General features: G+C 39.7%; 1 protein-coding gene across 2 annotated transcripts in view; it reads left to right on the plus strand.

The window, feature by feature from the left end:
* Positions 1-20,261, plus strand: part of ZEB2 (zinc finger E-box binding homeobox 2) — a 191,425-nt gene that overhangs the window by 161,577 nt on the left and 9,587 nt on the right. For both annotated transcript variants that reach the window (XR_010322322.1, XR_010322325.1), the window contains exon 12: positions 2,961-3,106. The gene's annotated coding sequence lies outside the window, so the exon portion shown is untranslated. The remainder of the gene's footprint in view (positions 1-2,960; positions 3,107-20,261) is intronic.

The following is a 20,261-nucleotide window of genomic DNA, read 5'->3' on the forward strand; positions in this document are numbered from 1 at the left end:
CATTATCATCTCCTTATTTCCACTTCTAATTCTAGAGAAACTATTTCCTGTAAACAGGTCAGCTCTCTAGCAGTTTTGAGCATAAGAATTCTTTTAAAATGTTTGATCTCAACTTTATTAGGCAGTGTTTTCCCTGGCTCTTAATTGCTGCCCCTCAGGAATACACATAACAGGTCTATTGCCGTAAATGCGGAGAAAAATATATTTACCACCAATTCCAACTGCACTGTGTATGTGGCTATTTATGCCATCTGTGGTTTTAAAAATGACTTCTTGGATTAGCAACATTTATTTTAGATTACCATGGTGTAAAGACCCTACAGATTTGATCATTGTAATACCATAATATATGATGTTACAAAATGACTCTAAGAATCCTCCCAAATAAACATTGAGTTAATCTTTTAAATTTATTTAAAAGAAAAAAAACTGCTATAATTTGTTTAACTTAAAGACTGCATATTTTCCATATTTGGGGATTGATGTTACTTTGTTTTGTTTTAGCTTAACCTTTATGGGAGATTCAGAACCTGTGGAGTCTCTGTAGGTATGGTAATATTCCACAGTGCTGAAGGACTCGATGTGGATACTGAATAATTTCAGATAATGATCGCAGTGAAAGTGTCGTTAATCAGAAAACCATATCCAAATGCCTTTCACGATATCCAGAGTTAAACATAAGCATTACATTGTCACCATCTTCTTCTTGTCCTTCCTCCTCCTCTTCTCTCCTTGTCTTTCCTCCTCATCTTTATTTCTTCTCCTTCTTCTTCTTCTCTTTCTTCATCCCCTCTTTCTTCCCCCTCCTTTAACAGAAAAGTGGATCAGCTACTCTGTCAGGGTATTATTCTTTTGCACTTGAACACTTCGATTAGGAAAAAGTACAGTCATAATTCCTTTGTATGTTAAGAAAAGAAACAACAAAAACAGTTGTCTTTGAGCCAATTCCAACTCATGATGACCCCACCAGTGCAGAGTCGAACTGTGCTCCACAGGGTTTTCATGACTGTGACCTTTTGTAAGCAGGTGGCCAGGTCTATCTTCTGAGGCACCTCTGGGTGGGTTCTAACCTTTAGGTTAATAGCCAAAAACTTAACTGCTCGCCCCATGTAAGGGAGTCCTCAGTAAAAAAAAAGTTTTGAGAGAACCAGGCTTCGCATGTGTTGTACCTGAGGAAACAACAGCCTCATCAGGACCTCCTGAGTGACAGCTGCCATCTAGACTAAAAGTTTTATGTTCTCAAATTTAAGAATGAATCTGATAGAGAATATTCTGGGGAGTCAGAAATTCATACTTTGAAAAATTCTCCCAGATTCTAAAATTGGATTAACATGTAACATCCATCACAGTTTGTTTTCTTTTATATAAAAACAACCGATATCTTTATTTAAAAAATATCTTTTTATATTCTCCTTCCAAAATGAAGGTGTAAATACTATATCACATTTGCTTTGACAGGAAATTTGTGACAGTAAAGAGAGAGTGACGGTATTACAACTCTTAGAGAATCAATGTTTTGAGAAAAGAGTGTGTTTAAGGTCAAAAATTGTTAAGACTTCTCTCAAAACCAGACCTTCAGACCAATGCCAAAGTTAAAAAAGAGTTCTGAATTTCTGCTTCATTGAGAGAAAAAAAGAGAAAGAGACCCAGATAATCTTCCCAATGCTAACTTCATTTACACCTTCCGCCCTCCCCCCTCTATAATTGCCATAAGGAGCCCTGGTGGTGCAGTGGTTAAAGTGATAGGCTGCTAACCAAAGGGTCAGCGACTCGAATCCACCAGTGCCTCCACAGGAGAAAGGTTGTGGCAATCTGCTCCCATAAAGATTACAGTCTTGGAAACCCTATGGGGCAGTTCTACTCTGTCTTCTGAGTTGGAAGCCACTCCATGGCAACAGGTGGTGATGGCGATGATAATTGCTATGGAGCCCTGGTGGTGCAGTGGTTAAGAGCGTGGCTGCTAACCAAAAGGTTGGCAATTGGAATCCACCAGCTGCTCTTTGGAAACCCTATGAGGCAGTTCTACCCAGTCCTATAGGGTCGCTATGAGTCAGAATTGATTCAATGGCAATGGGTTTGGTTTTTGTATAATCGCTATCACTGCACAACCTCAGCCTCTACTCCTTACTCCTGGGCAGGTCTGTCCTCTATCTCTTTGAGGACAGCAGAAGGCAACAAAATTTGTAGGCAATGCCCAGCCCAGGTGACTTGATTGGCTTGTTACTTTGGGGAATATTAAAAAAAAAAAAAAAAAAAAGTTTCTTCCATGAAGACATGTCAAGAGGGAATGAGAAAGAGAGAGATTGAGACTGGGCAGACTACAGCACAGTAGGGTCACAGGATCCAGAAGAGGCTTTGGGTGATCTCTTCCCCAGTAGGACACAGGTGCCTCAGGGAGAAGCTGGCGACCAGATCGTTAGTCTGGAATCAGTGGTCTAGACCTAGGCTTCTTCTGTTGTATCGAAATTTGAACAAAACATGTCAAAACAGGGTTCACACAAACTGTCATATATTTTAATTATTAACATTAGCAAATTGATGGTTTTAACACACACACATATAAAATTATATTATAATCTCATTTGGTTAAGCTAGTCGGAAGTCTAAATACAAGGAAACAAAAGAATGGAAGCACTGGTAAGCTTTGGTCAACCATGACCCACCCCTCAGATTTATGAGTTCCTCACTTTCAAACCACATGGTGATTTGAATGTTTTCCAGTGGAAATATAGGCTACTGTGAGGAGAAGGGGGAATGGAGCCTGGGGAGGTAATCACAGATCCATATTATACTTAGGGAGAACCATTTGCCAGATTAGATTATTCCAAGAAAGAAGTCCTGAAAGGTGTGATGTCTCAGCCTTCAGGAATAGCAGCTACAACCTGAGAATGATCTCTTTCTGAAAGTGTGATTCTGTGAGTACAATTAGGGTAATTGTTCTCAACATTTTTTTCTGTCAGGCTACCCATGTGTCTAAAGTGGCTATATGGAAAGCATTACTGTGGGCAGACCCAGAGAAGAGAGGTTGCAGGTTACATGAAATTTCTGACATGCTAGCTGGATCCTTGCTCTTTCCTCTCTCACCTACTGGAACACAGTGAACACAGTGAGTGAAAATGGGGATTTGTTCTTCTAATTTATAAACTACAGTTTGTTGTACTGTGGTGACTTGTGTGTTGCTATGATGCTGGAAGCTACACCACCAGTATTTCAAATACCAGCAGGGTCACCCGTGGTGGACAGGTTTCAGCTGAGCCTCCAGTCCAAGACAGATTAGGAAGAAAGGACTGGTGATCTACTTCCAGAAACTGGTCACTAAAAACCTTATGAATTATAATAGAACATAGTGCTAGAAGATGAGTCCCCTAGGTTGGAAAGCACTCAAAACACACACTGGCAGCAACAATGGACTTGAGCATACCAATGATTATAAAGATCAAGACCAGGCCAGTTTTTGTTCTGTTGTACATGGGGTATCTCTGAGTCAGAGCTGACTTGATGACAACTAACAAAAGCAACAATTTATAAACTAAAGACAGAATCGTCAGACTTCAATATTTAACTCTTACAAGTGATAACTACTCTATACTACGGTTTGTAATGGATCGAAATCTATCAAGATGCCTAGCCACAGTGGTTAAGAACTGCTGCTATAGAGACAAGCACTGTGGGCCCAGGCAGGTTGTGGCATTCAAGAATGTTAGCACAGCTGAAAAATTGCAACTTATGTTCTCTTTCCACTCCTCAACTTAGATTTGAAAAACCTTTCAATTAAGCTTTCTTTAGTCCTAACAGAAGCCTTGGTGGCCCAGTGGTTAAGTGCTATGGCTGCCAACCAAAAAGTCAGCAGCTCAAATCCAACAGCCGCTCATTGGAAGCCTTATGGGGTAGTTCTCCACCATCCCATAGGGTTGCTATGAGTAGAAATTGACTCAACAGCAATGGGTTTGGTTTTTTGGTTGGTTTTAGTCCTAACTTAGATTAGGATATTTTCTTTTTTCAAGGCCTGGTTAGGAGTTCTCTTCAGAGTAAAAATAACCCAAACTGAAGAGAGTTTCTCCTCAAAACCTGGAGAAAAGAGTATGGACTTTAGTGTTAGATGGACATAGATATGAATTCCAGGATTGCCTTTAGAGTACGGACAAATTTGAGCTATCTTTTATCCTCCTTGCACCTTAGTATCCTCTGTAAATTGGTAAAAAACCTCCTCAGTTGATGGTGTGAAGGCTAAATTACATAACAAAAGACATGACTGTAATAGATCGGCAATAAATAATTACGAGCCACTGGCCCCCTTTCTTTGGGTCTAAGTATTTCTCTAGCTAGCTCACATCTCTGCCACTGCTTGTGACAAATTATTTTATCTAGGAGGTAACAGATGCCACCATTTGCCTCCCCAACAGCTATTCCTCATTTCTTCCTTATGACTAGAATTCTGGTTTTGTTCAAGTAAGAGATAGCAGGGAGCTCACTCAGAGATACCTTAGAAAAGGCAGAACCCCCCTTTATTCCAAGTGGATGAACCATGACTGGTCTAAGGCAATCACACAGCATGGGTGGTAATCCTGTTCACCTGACGACAGTGGTATAGGGGCAAGCTTGTGACCCTTCCTAGCCAATGAGAGGAAAGGGGAAGTATGCAGAAGGACTTCATGGAAAGACTGTTAAAAGGAGAAAGATGCTGAAAAAACCTTTCCCTGACTTCTTTCCTATCTTTGAAATAAGTTCTGCAAATATAAGTTGCTGGGATACAAGGCGTCCATCTGATGACCATCATCCACTGAGGAAAAGAGAATAAAGGATGGAAAGAGCCAGGGTCTTTGATGATATGGTTTGTGCAGTACACCAACTTTGAAACTACCTTCTTTCTCACCTCCTGTCACATCATCTCATTTAACTTTGCTGTTTAGCTACTTTTAGTTGCTTATTCTGTTACTTGCAACCCAAAGCATCCCAAATGACACGGAGACTTTTGCCAATTCAAGCTACACATTTTTAAAACATTTAAACTGCAACAAAGGTTTTAAACCATTGAGACATTTGGGGCCGCCTTTTTTGGCATTGGACAATACAGAACTATATGCCTCTATCATTCACATTTACTCACAGGAACATTCCAATAAGCATTTATTGAAGGCCTCCAATCTCCAAGAAACTGGGGAAAGCATTATGGGGGGAGAGAAAGGAGGCTACAAAGATGAATGAGACCTGGATCCTGTCCTAAATGAAATGTATAGCCCAGTTGGGGAGATAAGAAACAATAAAACAAAAGCAATATCCATAGTTTTGGCCTTAAAAGGAAGCTGGAATCCACCTCTGTAAATCACTAAAGCATGCACCTATCACATTTTACATTTTTTTTTTATGCCCAGAAACTTGAGCTAAAAGTAGAACAAAAAGGAAAAAAAGAGTGAGGTTGTAGAATAAAAAAGGAAAAAAACGACAAGACTGGCTGAATCACACTCTCACACTCTACTACTCAAGTTGGAATATAGGGGCAAATGTGATTGATGTCTTAGCTTGGGGCCTCTGGAAAAAAGACAATGAGAAAGGCAGCTTGTTCTACCTGGCTCCCTTTCAGCTCAGGAGTTGGAAAGCCAATACCAAACTGGATTTCTCGATTTTCTGGCTTTAGTACAATATAATAAATAAGACTCTGGCAATTTGTGTTAGATTCTTGCACTGGGTCAGCAATTACTATGTGTGAGAGTGCTTCAAATCAACAATCCTCTACACAACACTCCGAATGGCTTTTCATATGTAGAAATATGATGTACTTTGTTCTTTGGTGTTTAAAGCTTAACTAGACAGAAATGACTCTTCATCGTCTACAAAATAGCTAGAGCAAGCCCAAGACAACTCCCCAAAGTAGAATAAAATCCAGCATCAAAAGGCGGTATGTTATAGTGGATAAAGATTACAGACTGGGGAGCCAAACAGACCTGAGTGCAAATCCTGGTTTTACTGATTTTGTTCATGTGATTTTGGGCAAGTTACTTTACCTTTCTGAGTCTTCATTTCCTCAATATGAAAATGAGGATAACAGCACATCCTTCATAGGGTTATTGCAAAGAAAGATGAAGTAGTACGTGCAGACAGCAGCTGGCCTTAATGTGTCTGCTCAGTTAGTATTATTCCCCTTTCCTCTATCTTGGTTTTCATTTTGGATATATTTTAGATTTTTTTTTTATCAGTGCAGTCAATTCACAACTAGATACACTAATGGGACAAAGCAGAAGCACAAATAATACAAAGTGGCAGATAATCCCAGTCTTGCTTATTTTTTTTCATTTTTGAATGTTTATTTATAGTTACATTTGATTAGGGAGAAGTTTAAAGGGAATTCATAAGAATTCAAAAAATTTACATAAAACCTGTTTGAGATTAGCTGGAAAACTCTTCATTTTGCCTATCTAGCAAAATGATATTCAATAACAAAAATTAAGTGGGCACCTACTATGTGCCTGACGTTTTGCAAGAAAAAAGAAGACTGGAATGGGGAACTACAGAGAAGAAAAACACAATTTCACTCTCCTCAAAGAGCTCGTAAAATTTGATCTCTCCCTCTATTTGCAGTTTATGGTTTACTTTCCTCCATAGAGAGAGAAGGTTATAATTAAGGGTGGTTGAGTCTGGAGAGGGACATGGGTAATTTTGCCCTTCAGATTCCTGTAGCATTGTACCGGGTTTAAGAGTCAGCAGGTCACTAATTGTATGTAAGGACTGGGAAATATTATTCAGCAGAATTCCAGAGGGGAAGGAGGGAAGCAGTTTCTCACAAGGGAAAAGTCAGAGCCAAGGAGTAGATTTTTCTTTCCAGGGAGTCAGGCAGAGCAGTCCCACTTGGGCGGCATGATATATGAGGACACAGCGAAGGGGAGGTGGTGGGCCTGAGACAGCATAACAGTGAGAAAATCACGGGAACAGGGTAGGAGTAGGATGGGGTGGGGCAGAGTGGTGAGAACATGTTAGCCGGAGAACTTTTAGGAAGAAGCAGAGAAGCCTAAAATTTTTTTCAGAAGTTTCCTCTGTGACACATATTGTAAAACCCCTGTATCTTCTCTTTACTTACAGCAAATACTTTTATCATTCTTCAGGTCCTATGGTCAGACTGGAGTTTCCCTGAATGTGACAGTACGCAGTCTGTGGGTCTGAGGGAAAGGGTTTACACACCGCCAAAGAAGTTAAATAAATAAGAACAATGTACAGTATAAGGAAAGACAATACAGTAGTTAGTAGGCGAGGCCTCCACCCCCAACCTCATCACTTCCTGCTGTTCCCAGTTTGAACCCTCACTATTGCTTCCAAGTGCACCATTATGAAAAAATGTAGAGCTTTCAGAGAAATGTTGGGCTCATAAGTAGAGAAAAAAGAAATTTTGAAAAGTAAAAGGATGGAGAGGAAGCTAGGTCTAATGGCTAACTGCATAGGGCACAGTATGCCATTTGATATCTCGCTACTTAGAAATTTCTCACCCCCACATTACCTGCCAATTACCTATTGGCAGATAAACCTTTAAAAAAAAAAAAAAGGAAGGAAGGAAGAAAAGAAAAAAAAGAAAGTGGACGACTTCGCACAAATGACTGGCAAAATCAAGGGCCTATCATTAATTCATTCATACGCGTCTGAGTTGGTTGAATCAGGTTTTTGCCTTGATGGCCAGAAGATGAGAGCAGTATCTGATGACGGGTGGCTTGATTAGAAGAAACTTGCAGTAGTTGTGCTAGAGCAGAGGGCAGGTGGTAGGGTGAGGGAGGAGCTTAAGGCCAAGGAGGAGCAAGACACTAGGAAGAGAAGCCCTGGGAGATAGAAGAATGCAAGAGAAATCATGAGAAGACTAAGTCCCAGCCTCTCTGCTTCCCCATCAAGAGACTAGCCCTCTGATTTCTGTATACCTGTTTGGTAAACGTGGTTCTCAAATGGCAGAGTGCATTAAAAACTACATGGTAAAAAATGGATAGTGGCGATGGGTGTACAACATGGTGAATGTAATTAATGTCACTGAATCGTACACACAAAAATGGTTGAAATGGCAAATGTTTTCATATATATATATAATATATATTATACATATTTCACCACAATAAATCTTTAAAAACTACACTGGGAGTGTGATAAAACTTACCTTCCTGAGCATCATACCCTAAAATTATGTTTTGGTAGGTCTGGGATGGGACACAGGGATGTGCATTTTACATGGATTCCAGGGGTCCTGATTTGTGCTCTTTAGCATACTTTAGGAAACCCTGGTGGCCTAGTGGTTAAGTGCTATGGCTGCTAACCAAAGGATCAGCAGTTTGAATCCGCCAGGTGCTCCTTGGAAACCCTGTGGGGTAGTTCTACTCCGTCCTATAGGGTCGCTATGAGTCAGAATTGACTCGAGGGCACTGGGTTTTTTGTGTTGGGTTTCGCATACTTTGGGGAACACTGGAGTGTACTACCTGGAGGCAGGTGATTCATCAGTCTTGACAATATAAACAGTCCATGGGAGGTGATCCTGTGCTTCTAAGCCTTATGCAGCCAAGCAGGAATAAGCTCTCTTCAGGTACCACTCTCTAAAGGTCTACCTATTCTGATCTACACACTTTGGACAGCATGGCCCTGATTAAAAATATTATTTTGGGTTCAGGGGCCTTGCTATGGAATGGTCAGAGGAGTTATTAAATAGAGCAGCATCCAGTATGCTGAAAGGATGTCTTACTCAGCAATTACTGGTATTAGTAAAGCACAGTTTCAGAAGTAGTTCTCGACAAGTATATTACAGCATCCTTTGATTATGTAACACCAAATCCAGATCAGCAGATAATTTTTCTTTTTGCTACTATGAATGATGCTTGTTGATTTTGTCATATTTTTCAAAAGCAATATTGAGGTAATCAGGTTACTTATATACAGAGAACTAAGTAAGCAGTGAATAGAGGTAAAAAGTGAATCATGAGAGCAACTCTGAAAGTTGCTTATTTTCTGAAACATGCAATGACCTTGCCTTGGAAATATAGAAGAGAGTCATGAAAGGGCAAGTGACTGTTCTATCTACATAGTGACATGACACTAACAAGCTACTGCGTACCAAAACTATGGGTGCAAAGGAATCTCTCTGAGTGGGCCACCAAATAGTCTAGAGTCCAAGAGTGTCTGGGTACACCAAAACTCTGAGAACCACTGTGCTATGGTAGATTTCAGTGTTAATTAACAATCATGTCTCAATAGAACTTTGCCTACAAACTGCACAGACTCAGCTTTCAGGCATTAATACCTGAGAAATGGGGTAGGAGGGAAGGGGAAGAAGCAGAGAAAGGACAGAGCCAGGGCCAAGGGAATTAAGTTCCTGGGATCAAGGGCTGACTCCATAGATTCTCTTACCGAACCAAAATTACTTTGCTTCTTAGGATTCTGATGGGTAAAGGATACATCAAAATCTCGAAGAAGTAGTGATGTTCATAATTAGGCAATCATAGCTAGCTTAAGTTGAATTCCCTGGAAATAGACTCTGTGAGCCTGAGAGCTGCATGTAGAAGGTCACTTGGAAGTGATCTCAGGAGATAGGCCCACAAGGAAGCCAGGAAGGAAAAATTAAGCAGAGGAAGAAGCTGGCCTGCAATTTAGTTGCAACCTAGGCCATGGCTAATCTTACTGGGGGAATCTGGGATGGCCCTTCAGAATTGACCCCAAATGAGGCAAGGGGGCTGATTTTGTTGTAGCTCTCTATTAGTCAGTCTGTCCATGCACTGACCCCTGGGAGGGGGAAAACATTGGCCAAGGCAGTTCCCAGTGAGGGAAACAGCTGTGAGCCTCAGCAGCTTCTTCTCAGCAGCTGGGAGATGGTTATATAAACCTGGAAGAGGGGATCTAGGCAGGGCACCACAGTGTCCACTACAATAGTATAATTTGGGGCACCACTTAAGGCAGGTTGAAAACCACCGGGCAGAGGCTTTGTGGCAAGACATATGGAGAATAGTAAACAGAGACTAGTAGAGGTTTAGCAAGCTACTATTGCCCTAGAGGAACAGGCTGAGCTTTGGGTGGGCTCCCATCTCCAAAAGGAAACGGGACTATCTCAGGAACTAAGATAAAGCCTCCTCCTAAGAAACAGGTAATGGCATTGATGATTATAGGAGAAAGCAGCAGTTCAATATCCATGAGCATAATAAGCACACATGAAGAGAAAGATGCTACATTTTCCAAATACAAGAAATGGAATAGTGATAGTAATTCTAGAACCATAGAGAGTCTGGGGAGTGGCTCATTGGGTTACTTGCTGTCACTTTCTTGAGGTAGGGCTGTTATATTAATTGTAAAGTTCCTACTCAACACCTACCAAACTGAAACCAAACCAGTTGCTGTCAAATAGATTTTGACCCATGGCAATCCTATGTGTGCAGGGTAAAGCTTCTCTATAGAGTTTTAAACAGCTGTGATCTTTTGGAAACAGAGTGCCAAGACTTTTTATTTTCTTAGGTGACTCTGGGTGTATTTGAACCACCAACTTTTCAGTTAGCAATCAAGTGCTTAACTGCCTGCATCACCCAGGACTCCTTCAACATATATAATGGCTAAAAAAGTCAATGTTTATCAATGGTCTTTTATTGATTTTATCTACTGCCATCAGCAATAATAGATAGCTATATAAGCCATGCGCCAAAGGTGAAGATGTTACCAATGACATCTACAGCATGCTCCACTTTGTATTTTAATATTTGTAATGAAAAATACCCCAAAACTCTCAGTTTCTACGATTTGGAAGATTAAATTAGTTCTCTTTCTCCAATTCCCTCAAAAAAATCCATGTTTTCTGTATACAATGGTGGGGAAGTCAGCACAGCTTGACCAAGGGAAGGTCATGGAAGCTTCATAGGCACAACCAGACTCCTTGAGGGACCAAATTACTGGGCTGAGTGCTGGGGACCATGGTCTCAGGGAACATCTAGCTCAATTGGCATAACGTAGTTCATAAAGTATATGTTTTATATCCTACTTTCGTGAGTAGCATCTGGGGCCTTAAAAGCTTGTGAGCGGCCATCTAAGATATCCCACTGGTCCCACCCTGTCTAGAAAATGAAGAAAACCAAAGACACAAGGGAAAGATAGTCCAAAGGACTAATGGACCACAACTACCACAGCCTCCACCAGTCTGAGTCTAGCACAACTAGATGGTGCCCGGCTATCACCACTGACTGCTCTGACAGCGGCCACAGTGAAGGGTCCTGAACAGAACTGGAGAAAAATGTAGAACAAAATTCAAACTCATGAAAAAAGACTAGATTTACTGGTCTGAGCGAGACTGGACAAACCCAGAGGGTATGGCCTGTAGACATCCTTTTAAATCAGTACTGAAGTCACTCCTGAGGTTCACCTTTCAGCCAAAGATTTGGCCGGCCCATAAAAAAACAAACAATAAAACATGTAGCTCAACCACCTATACAAGACTAAATGGACACACCAGCCCAGGGGCAAGGACAAGAAGGCAGGAGGGGACAGGACACCTGAGCGAATGGAAATGGTGAACCCAAAGTTGAGAAAGGGAGAGCGTTGACATGTCATGGGGTTGGCAACCAACGTCACAAAACAATATGCATATTAATTGTTTAATGAGAAAACTAATTTGCTCTGTAAACCTTCATCTAAAACACCACAAAAAAAGAAGAAATCCATGTTTTCCTTTTGATTTTGAGGTTTTGTAGTCTTACATGTTGCCCTTTCCCTATCAATCCATCTCCACCCCTCATTTTGGTTCACTTGGTACCATTCTGTGAATAAAGTAACATTTGAATTCTGTAGGCAGAGCACGAGGGTATACATCTTGGATATACAATTCATTCTTATAGTCTTTGCCTGTCTGTCTTGAAAAAGTCATACTCATCAATGCCCATCTTGAGTTATCACACCAAGAATTTGTAATGCCAATTAACTCAAAATTTCCGTCCTGTAGGAAGATTTATAATTACTCCAGTGAAGTCTTGACTTGCTAAAAGGCAAGCTCTGAAATTGCTAACACAAGGTGTATCTTCAAGGATGAACAAGTAACCTTAGAAAAACGACATTAGCTCATCCCTTCCTTTGATTATTTGGGGGGAAAAAAAGATCAAAAAACCTTCTTTCCTGAAATTCACTTCATGCGTTCATTTCCCCAGATGTCACTTATATGATACATTTAATATTCACTCTATTGATAATTTATAAAAAGATATTCCAGGTAGTTCTTACATACATAAGAAATATTATCTTTATGTCAGTGTTTCTGTTGGCCAGGAAAAAAAAAAATACGTCTTAAGTTATAATAAGGGTATCTTTTACAATACAAAAACAAAAAAAATTAAGCCTATGTGTAATATGATTAATGCAATGATCATATATATGGAAATGGTCATTTAAACATTTGCTTAAATTACATAACTCATAAATTGCTAGAATATTGAATGTCATATATGTGACTTTGATTTAGTAATTCTGCTAGGAATTTTCACATGAAAAAATGCAATAAATAACAGTCTAATTCAAAAGAATGTTTGTAGCATGTTTACCTTGAACAAATTCTCCAAAAGATCAAACATTTGTCAAAAAAGTAAATAATTACCAAAAGAATTCCATCGTATCCTGACAGCTAAACTGCAGAATTCAGAGAAGAAAAATAACACTTGGACAATGCAAAAGATTTTGTCATGATGAGGTTTATCCTTCCCTACCAGTCCTCTCCATTTTGCTTTTTTGAAAGTAGGTAAACGATATTTCCTACATTTGGCAATGTCTGCCCCATTATCCTCATCTAGGCCAAAATCCAAGTCGTGGATGGAAGGAGGAAGCTGTTAATACCTCATACTGAACTTTGAGGGTAACCTCACTGCTACCTCACCAAGAGGAAAGTAACACTGAGCACCTACATTTATTGAGCCACATCTATACTTGCTAATGCTTCATTATTCTTTCATTCGTTTAATAAAGCACATATTAAATGTCTATTGTTTACCAACCACTAGGAATACAAAGAGGACTATGGCATATTCCACGTCTTCAGGAGGCATACTTTGGTTCTCAAATATAGATTATTTCAGTCTTAAAATAACTGCAAGAGAAAAAAGTATTATTAGCCATTTTTATTTTGAAGATGAGGAAGTGGAGACACAGAAAGATTAAATGACTTGCCTAAGGTCAAAGACAATGTTTACACTCAAGTTTGGGAGACTCCAAACTCCGTTCTTGTTCCATTGTCTTTTTCTTGTTGCTGGAAAAAATATTTCACACTATTTGGAGTGTGATTATGGGAACTGAGATGTCAGAATGCCCTGATGGTTTTCTTTTAACTTTCTGTATGTCTACTGCTTATATAACGGATACCTAAAGATGACTTTTTTGCCGTTATCACAAATTAGGAAAAGAGATAAACTGTACTGTGTGATAAAACTCTAATCTAGTTGTCATTTGCTGATGCAGGTTTTTACAGAAGTCAAAACTGAGTAAGCCAGAACATTTAGACTCAAATAGAGCCAAAGCTGATCACCTTCAGCAGTTCGTTAGTTGAGGTGCTCGAATGTGACTCCAGCTCAGTTCTTAGTTCATTTATCCCCCTGAAGATTTTTAGTACCAAGTCCTGTTCTCTAAGCATAAGTGCTGATGATACACTGGGGCAAGCACTTAAGTACTAGAGGGGGAGGGGGCACATTGAATGAATGACCCTGGGCCTGGCCAAAGTCCAAGTCCACTGGAAACTCCCCTCTAGGCTGTGCATTTTTAGAATGCGGTCATCTTTGGGATTTCCCCCCCAAAAAAACTTCTCTATCATGGCAGAGGTTTAACACCCCCATTTTCAGAATAGTGTACAAAGCCAAGATCTCAAGCTGAGTATGAAATCATTTACTTTACTTCTTGATTTCTCTATTCTTCTTAAATCTTTCCTCAATTTAAAATCTCTTCCTGTTTGCATATTCTTAAATCCTTCTCCATTTGCATACAGAAGTCATTTTGTAAAAGTCTCTGCTTTCCCCCAGCAATGGCGCACTCAACATTTCCTGACAGTCTATGTCCCCCAGAATTCTAGGTACTTTTGGTTTATTATATGCAAAGAAAAGAGAAAGTTTCTTAATAGCATCTGACAGGCTTCTGGGGTAGTAACAGTTACAGACTGAATGTTTTGTCAAATACAATGATATAATTCATGTTCCTAGCAAGCTGTTTCCTGGTTAAAAAACTGGACTTTTTTTTTTTTTTTTTAACATGTAAGCAAAAATAAAGATGCATTTAGAAACAACGGATCATACATATTTAAGTTGTTAGTGGAAGCAGTAGATGACTGGATTTTATTTATTGTTCAGCGTAATAAAATTTTGGGCCTTGGAAAAGGTTCCTAGAATGACGGACTATTATGAAACAGAAAGAGCCTCACTGGTGGAAGGATATCAAACAATCTAAATTATTCAAATTGTTTTACTTTTCCAAACAGGCTGACTACCTCTACATGTACTCGAAGACTAAAAGTATATTCAGAAATTACTGGTCAAAAGCTATCTGTGACCCAGATACTATTTGGATTTGCATGAGATGTTTCCAGAGTAGTCCGGGAAAGCCCACAAATTCAAAGCAGCCTCTATCCTCACCCCATTTCTGCTGAGTCCAGGAACCTTATTTCATTTCCTGCATGGTAGGCATTTTTTAGGGACTAGGTAAGCCATGACATCTGCACTGCTTTCTGAGTCATTGTCATGAAATGATACATGCTTGGGTGTAGTAGAGCTACTTGGTTCCCAGAGAAAACAAACAAATAGAAGTAAGCTAAGAATTTGAGCTTTGCTAAAAACAAAAACGATATAAAATTCAAATTTTTTTACTTCTTTTTTTTTTAAATAAAAACAAGGCCTTTGGCTTCTACGTTTCCAAATTTTCAAACCCACATTTTCTAACTATAAGAAAATATTTTAAATAAAATCTTTCACTCTGTATGTTTCACTGCAGGCATATACCATAGTTTGTGTGGGGAACTGCTCAGGCTTCTTCCAAGCAGGTCCATCTCTGGATGATTCAGATATAAACCTCCTGTTATGCTAGGCTCTGAACAGCTATAAAGATAAGTAAAATATAGTCCTTGCTCTCAGCAAACTTACAGGGTAGTTTATGAGGCCCAGGATGAGGCATGAATACAAAATTTAACATATTACAAAATTACAAGTAAAATACATAGGGACTTCAGAGGTAGAGAAAGAAAATAGCATACGCGTCCAGCTAGAGTTAGAATGTTCCTTGTGTGTGTGTGTGTGTGTGTGTGTGTGTGTGTGTGTGTGTGTATTTAGGGATATTGTTCAGATTTCTTAGATCTTTGAAGTAAGAAGTAAGAGCTAGAGGTATTACTGGGAAATTCCTAGGGCAACAAAAACAAAAAATTCAAGTAAATGACTAACCCTATCTACCTCTCTGGTAAGGAATGAAGTTGGGTAGAAGACTAACTTTTATTAAGTGCTTATAGTTTGCCAGACACTGCTGAGATATTAAATTATCTAATCATAATGATATTCTAGTATCACTTGCTTCATTTTAAGATGAACTGATGAGAGAAGAGGTCAAATAACTTGCTCAAGGTCACACACAAAAAACGGTAGAGTCAGGATTAGAAGCACTGACTAACTACCCTCAAATCCATGCATCCTTTAATAAGCAAAGGCTGAGGAGGAGAGGAAATACAAGGCATGCGAAGCCATTTATGGATTAATAGCAAATTTAGCCTAGGTTATGTTGTGGTAACAAACTTCAGTGGTTTATGGCAACCAAGTTTATTCTTTGCTTATACTACTTGTCGGCTAATGTTACATGTGGATATGTTGAGGCTCTGTTTTGTATTCTCTTCACTCTGAGGCAAAAGAACTACCCTTATCTTGGACATTGCAGATCATGGTAATGTACCAAGTATGAAACTAGGAAAATTGGAAATTATTAAAAATGAAATGGAATGCATAAACATCGATATCCTAGACATTAGTGAGCTGAAATGGATGGGTATCGGCCATTTTGAATCAAACAATCATGTGGCCTACCATGCCGGGAAGGACAATTTGAAGAGGAATGGCTTTGCATTCATTTTCAAAAAGAACATTTCAAGATCTATCCTGAAGTACAATGCTGTCAGTGATAGGATGATACTCATACGCCTATAAGGAAGAGCAGTTAATACTACTATTATTCAAATTTATGCACCAACCGCTAAGGTCAAAGATGAAGAAATTGAAGATTTTTACCAGCTTCTACAGTCTGAAATAGATTGAACATGCAGTCAGGATGCATTGATAATTATTGGTGATTAGAATGTGAAAGTTGGAAACAAAGAAGGATCAGTAGTTGGAAAATATGACCTTGATGATTGAAATAATGCAGGAGATCAAATGATAGAATTTTGCAAGATCAACGACTTCTTCATTGCAAATACCTTTTTTTAATCAACATAAAAGTAAAGGCACATGAACCAAATTGGCTACATCTATGGAAGAAATGATGGAAAAGCTCAATATCATCAGTCAGAGCAAGGCCAGGGGCTGACTGTGAAACAATCAATTGCTCATATGCAAGTTCAAGCTGAAACTGAAGAAAATTAGAACAAGCTCACGAGAGCCAAAGTACGACCTTTAGTACATCCCACCTGAATTTAGAGGCCATCTCAAGAATAGATACAATGCATTGAACACTAATGACCGAAGACCAGACGAGTTGTGGAATGACATCAAGGACATCATACATGAAGAAAGCAAGAGGTCATTATTAAGACAGGAAAGAAAGAAAAGACCAAAATGGATGTCAGAGGAGACTCTGAAACTTGCTCTTGAACGTCGAGCAGCTAAAACAAAAGGAAGAAATGATGAAGTAAAAGAACTGAACAGAAGATTTCAAAGGGCGGCTCAAGAAGACAAAGTATCATAATGACATGTACAAGGAACTGGAGATAGAAAACCGAAAGGGAAGAACACGCTTGGCATTTATCAAACTGAAAGAACTGAAGATTCAAGCCTCAAGTTACAATAGTGAAGGATTTTATGGGTAAAATATTAAACAATGCAGGAAGCATCAAAAGAAGACAAGAAGGAATACACAGAGTCATTACACCAAAAAGAGTTGGTGGATGTTCAACCATCTCAAGAGGAAGCATATGAACAGCAACTGAAGGTACTGAAGGAAGAAGTCCAAGCTGCACTAAAGGCGCTGGCAAAAAACAAGGCTCCAGGAATTGAGGGAATATCAACTGAGATGTTTCAACAAACAGATGAAGCACTGGAAGTGCTCACTCATCTATGCTAAGAAATTTGGAAGACAGCTACCTGGCCAACCAACTGAAAGAGATCCATATTTATGCCTGTTCCCAAGAAAGGTGATCCAACCAAATGCAAAAATTATCAAACAATATCATTAATATCACATGTAAGCAAAATTTTGCTGAAGATCATTCAAAAGCAGCTGTAGGAGTATATTGACAGGAAACCGCCAGAAATTCAGGATGAATTCAGAAGAGAATGTAGAACCAGGGTATCATTGCTGATGTCAGATGGATCCTGGCTGAAAGCAGAGAGTACCAGAAGGATGTTTACCTGTGTTTTATTGACTGTGCAAAGGCATTTGACTACGTGGATCATAACAAATTATGGATAACATTGCAAAGAATGGGAATCTCAGAACATTTAATTGTGCTCATGAGGAAACTGTACGTAGATCCAGAGGCAGTTGTTCAGACAGAACGACAGGATACTGGGTGGTTTAAAGGTGTGTGTCAGGCTTGTATCCTTTCACCATATCTATTCAATCTGTATGCTCAGCAAATAGTCTGAGAAGCTGGACTGTATGAAGAACAGGGCATCAGGATTCGAGGAAGACTCATTAACAGCCTGCATTATGCAGATGACACAACCTTACTTGCTGAAAGTGAAGAGGACTTGAAGCACTTACTGGTGAAGATCAAAGACCACAGTCTTCAGTGTGGATTGCACCTCAACATAAGGAAAACGAAAATCCTCACAACTGGGCCAGTGAGCAACATCATGATAAATGGAGAAAAGATTGAAGTTGTCAAGGATTTCATTTTACTTGGATCCACAATCAACACTCATGGAAGCAGCAGTCAAGAAATCAAAAGACGGATTGCTTTGGGAAAATTTGCTGCAAAGGACCTCTTTAAAGTGTTGAAAAGCAAAAATGTCACCTTGAAGACTAAGATGTGCCTGACCCAAGCCATTGTATTTTCAATCACATGATATGCATGTGAAAATTGGACAATGAATAAGGAAGACTGAAAAAGAATTGACACCTTTGAATTGTGGGGTTGGTGAAGAATATTGAATACACCATGGACTGCCAAAAGAACGAACAAATCTGTCTTGGAAGAAGTACAACCAGAACGTTTCTTAGAAGCAAGGATGGCGAGGCTGTGTCTTACATACTTTGGACATGTTGCCAGAAGGGATCAGTCCCTGGAGAAGGACATCATGCTTGGTAAAGTACAGGGTCAGCAGAAAAGAGGAAGACCCTCAATGAGATGGATTGACACAAAGACTGCAGCAATAGGCTCAAGTGTAACAATGATGGTGATCATGGTGAAGGACTGGGCAGTGTTTCATTCTGTGGGACATAGGGATGCTATGAGTCAGAACCAACTCAACAGCATCTAACAACAACAACAAATCGTGATGGGAGGGAAAGCCTCTTGAAGCTTCTCTGAGAAACAACACATACCAAATTTGTTCTTATTTTGTTGGCCAAAGTAAGTCACATGGCCAAGCCTCATGTCAACGAGGCAGGAATGTGTAATCCCCCTTAGGGAGGAATAGCAAATATTCTGAACAAGAACGCAATCTGTGACTCTAGTCCCCCTTTCTGCAACACAAGTTTGTTTACCTTTTTTCCTAAGGAGACAATCCAAAATTCCCATTTATTCATGGAATTAGGTTCAAAGCTCAAGATCTTATGATAGTTTCTGTATCAAGTCTTGATGGTGCAAATGGTTAAGTGCTCAAGTACTAACCAAAAGCTTAGTTGCTCAAACCCACCAAGAGGCATCTCAAAAGCAAGTCCTGGCAATCTACGTTTGAAAACTTAGCCATTGACAACCCTGTGAAGCACAGTTCAAGTCAGACACACATGAAGTTACCATGAGTTGGAAAGGACCCAACGGCAACTGGTTTGGTTTTCTCTTTTTTACGTAAAGTCTGGATGTTGCTTATTTTGATCCAGCCCCCCCGCTACTAAAAAAAAAAAATACCCAAACCCATTGCCACGAAGTAGATTCCAACTCATAGCAACCCTATAGGGAAGAGTAGAATGGCTACATAGAGATTCAAAGGTTGAAATCTTTACGGAAAAAAATAGCCACATCTTTCTCCAACAGAGCAGCTGGTGAGTTTAAAGCACCAACCTATCAGTTAGCAGCCAAAGCCTAACCACTAACCACAGATTAAAAAATGGTAGAGTCAGGAGTAGAAGCGATGTCCAACTAGCTTCATATCCATGCAACCTTTAATAAGGAAAGGCTGAGGAGGAGGTGAAACATCAGAGACTTGCCACAGGTGAAAAATGTGCCCCCAAGGACCTGTAAATTAAATGACAAATTAGTTGCCCCCCACACACCCAGTATGAATAACCGCAATAAGTGTTCTCACATGGAAAGGAGAAGAGACAAACAACAATCTCTCGTTCACTGAAATCTTAAACTTCTACTGCGCAGGCACAGCTAGTGCTTCCTGACCCGGGGTTGCCGGCCTCCCAGTGCAGGTCCCTGCAGTTCTGGGGCAAGCCTGATAGGGGACCTGTCTCAACTTGGAAACAAAAGTAAAGGTTAAGTTTTTACCTGGACTGGAGCCCTGGTGGTACAGTTGTTAAGAGCTATGGTTACTAACCCAAAGTTTGTCAGTTCAAATCCACCAGCCACTCCTTGGAAACCCTGTGGGCAGTTCTACCCTGTCCTATAGGGTCACTAGGAGTTGGAATTGACTCGATGGCAATGGGTTTGATTTTGTTGTTGTTTTGGACTTCTAGCTAACTGTAAATGAATCTTAATCTGAGCTACAGAAAGTAGACCAAAAAAAAAAAAAAAAAAAACCCCACAAAATCTGCCAGGGGTGTTTCAAGGGACAAAGAAGGGAAATTCAACAGAACACTAGAGGAACAGCACAATTATTGCATGTTTCTACCTTGCTGAGTTGACCTTGTTTGTTAAACCAGAATTGGCAGATAATGGAGAAAAAATCGAAAGTGACCAAATTTTCTATTCCTGGTAGCTGGGAAAATGATAATCCTGTACATAT

The sequence above is a fragment of the Loxodonta africana genome, chromosome 6 (assembly GCF_030014295.1).
Source record: "Loxodonta africana isolate mLoxAfr1 chromosome 6, mLoxAfr1.hap2, whole genome shotgun sequence".
NCBI lineage: Eukaryota > Metazoa > Chordata > Mammalia > Proboscidea > Elephantidae > Loxodonta > Loxodonta africana.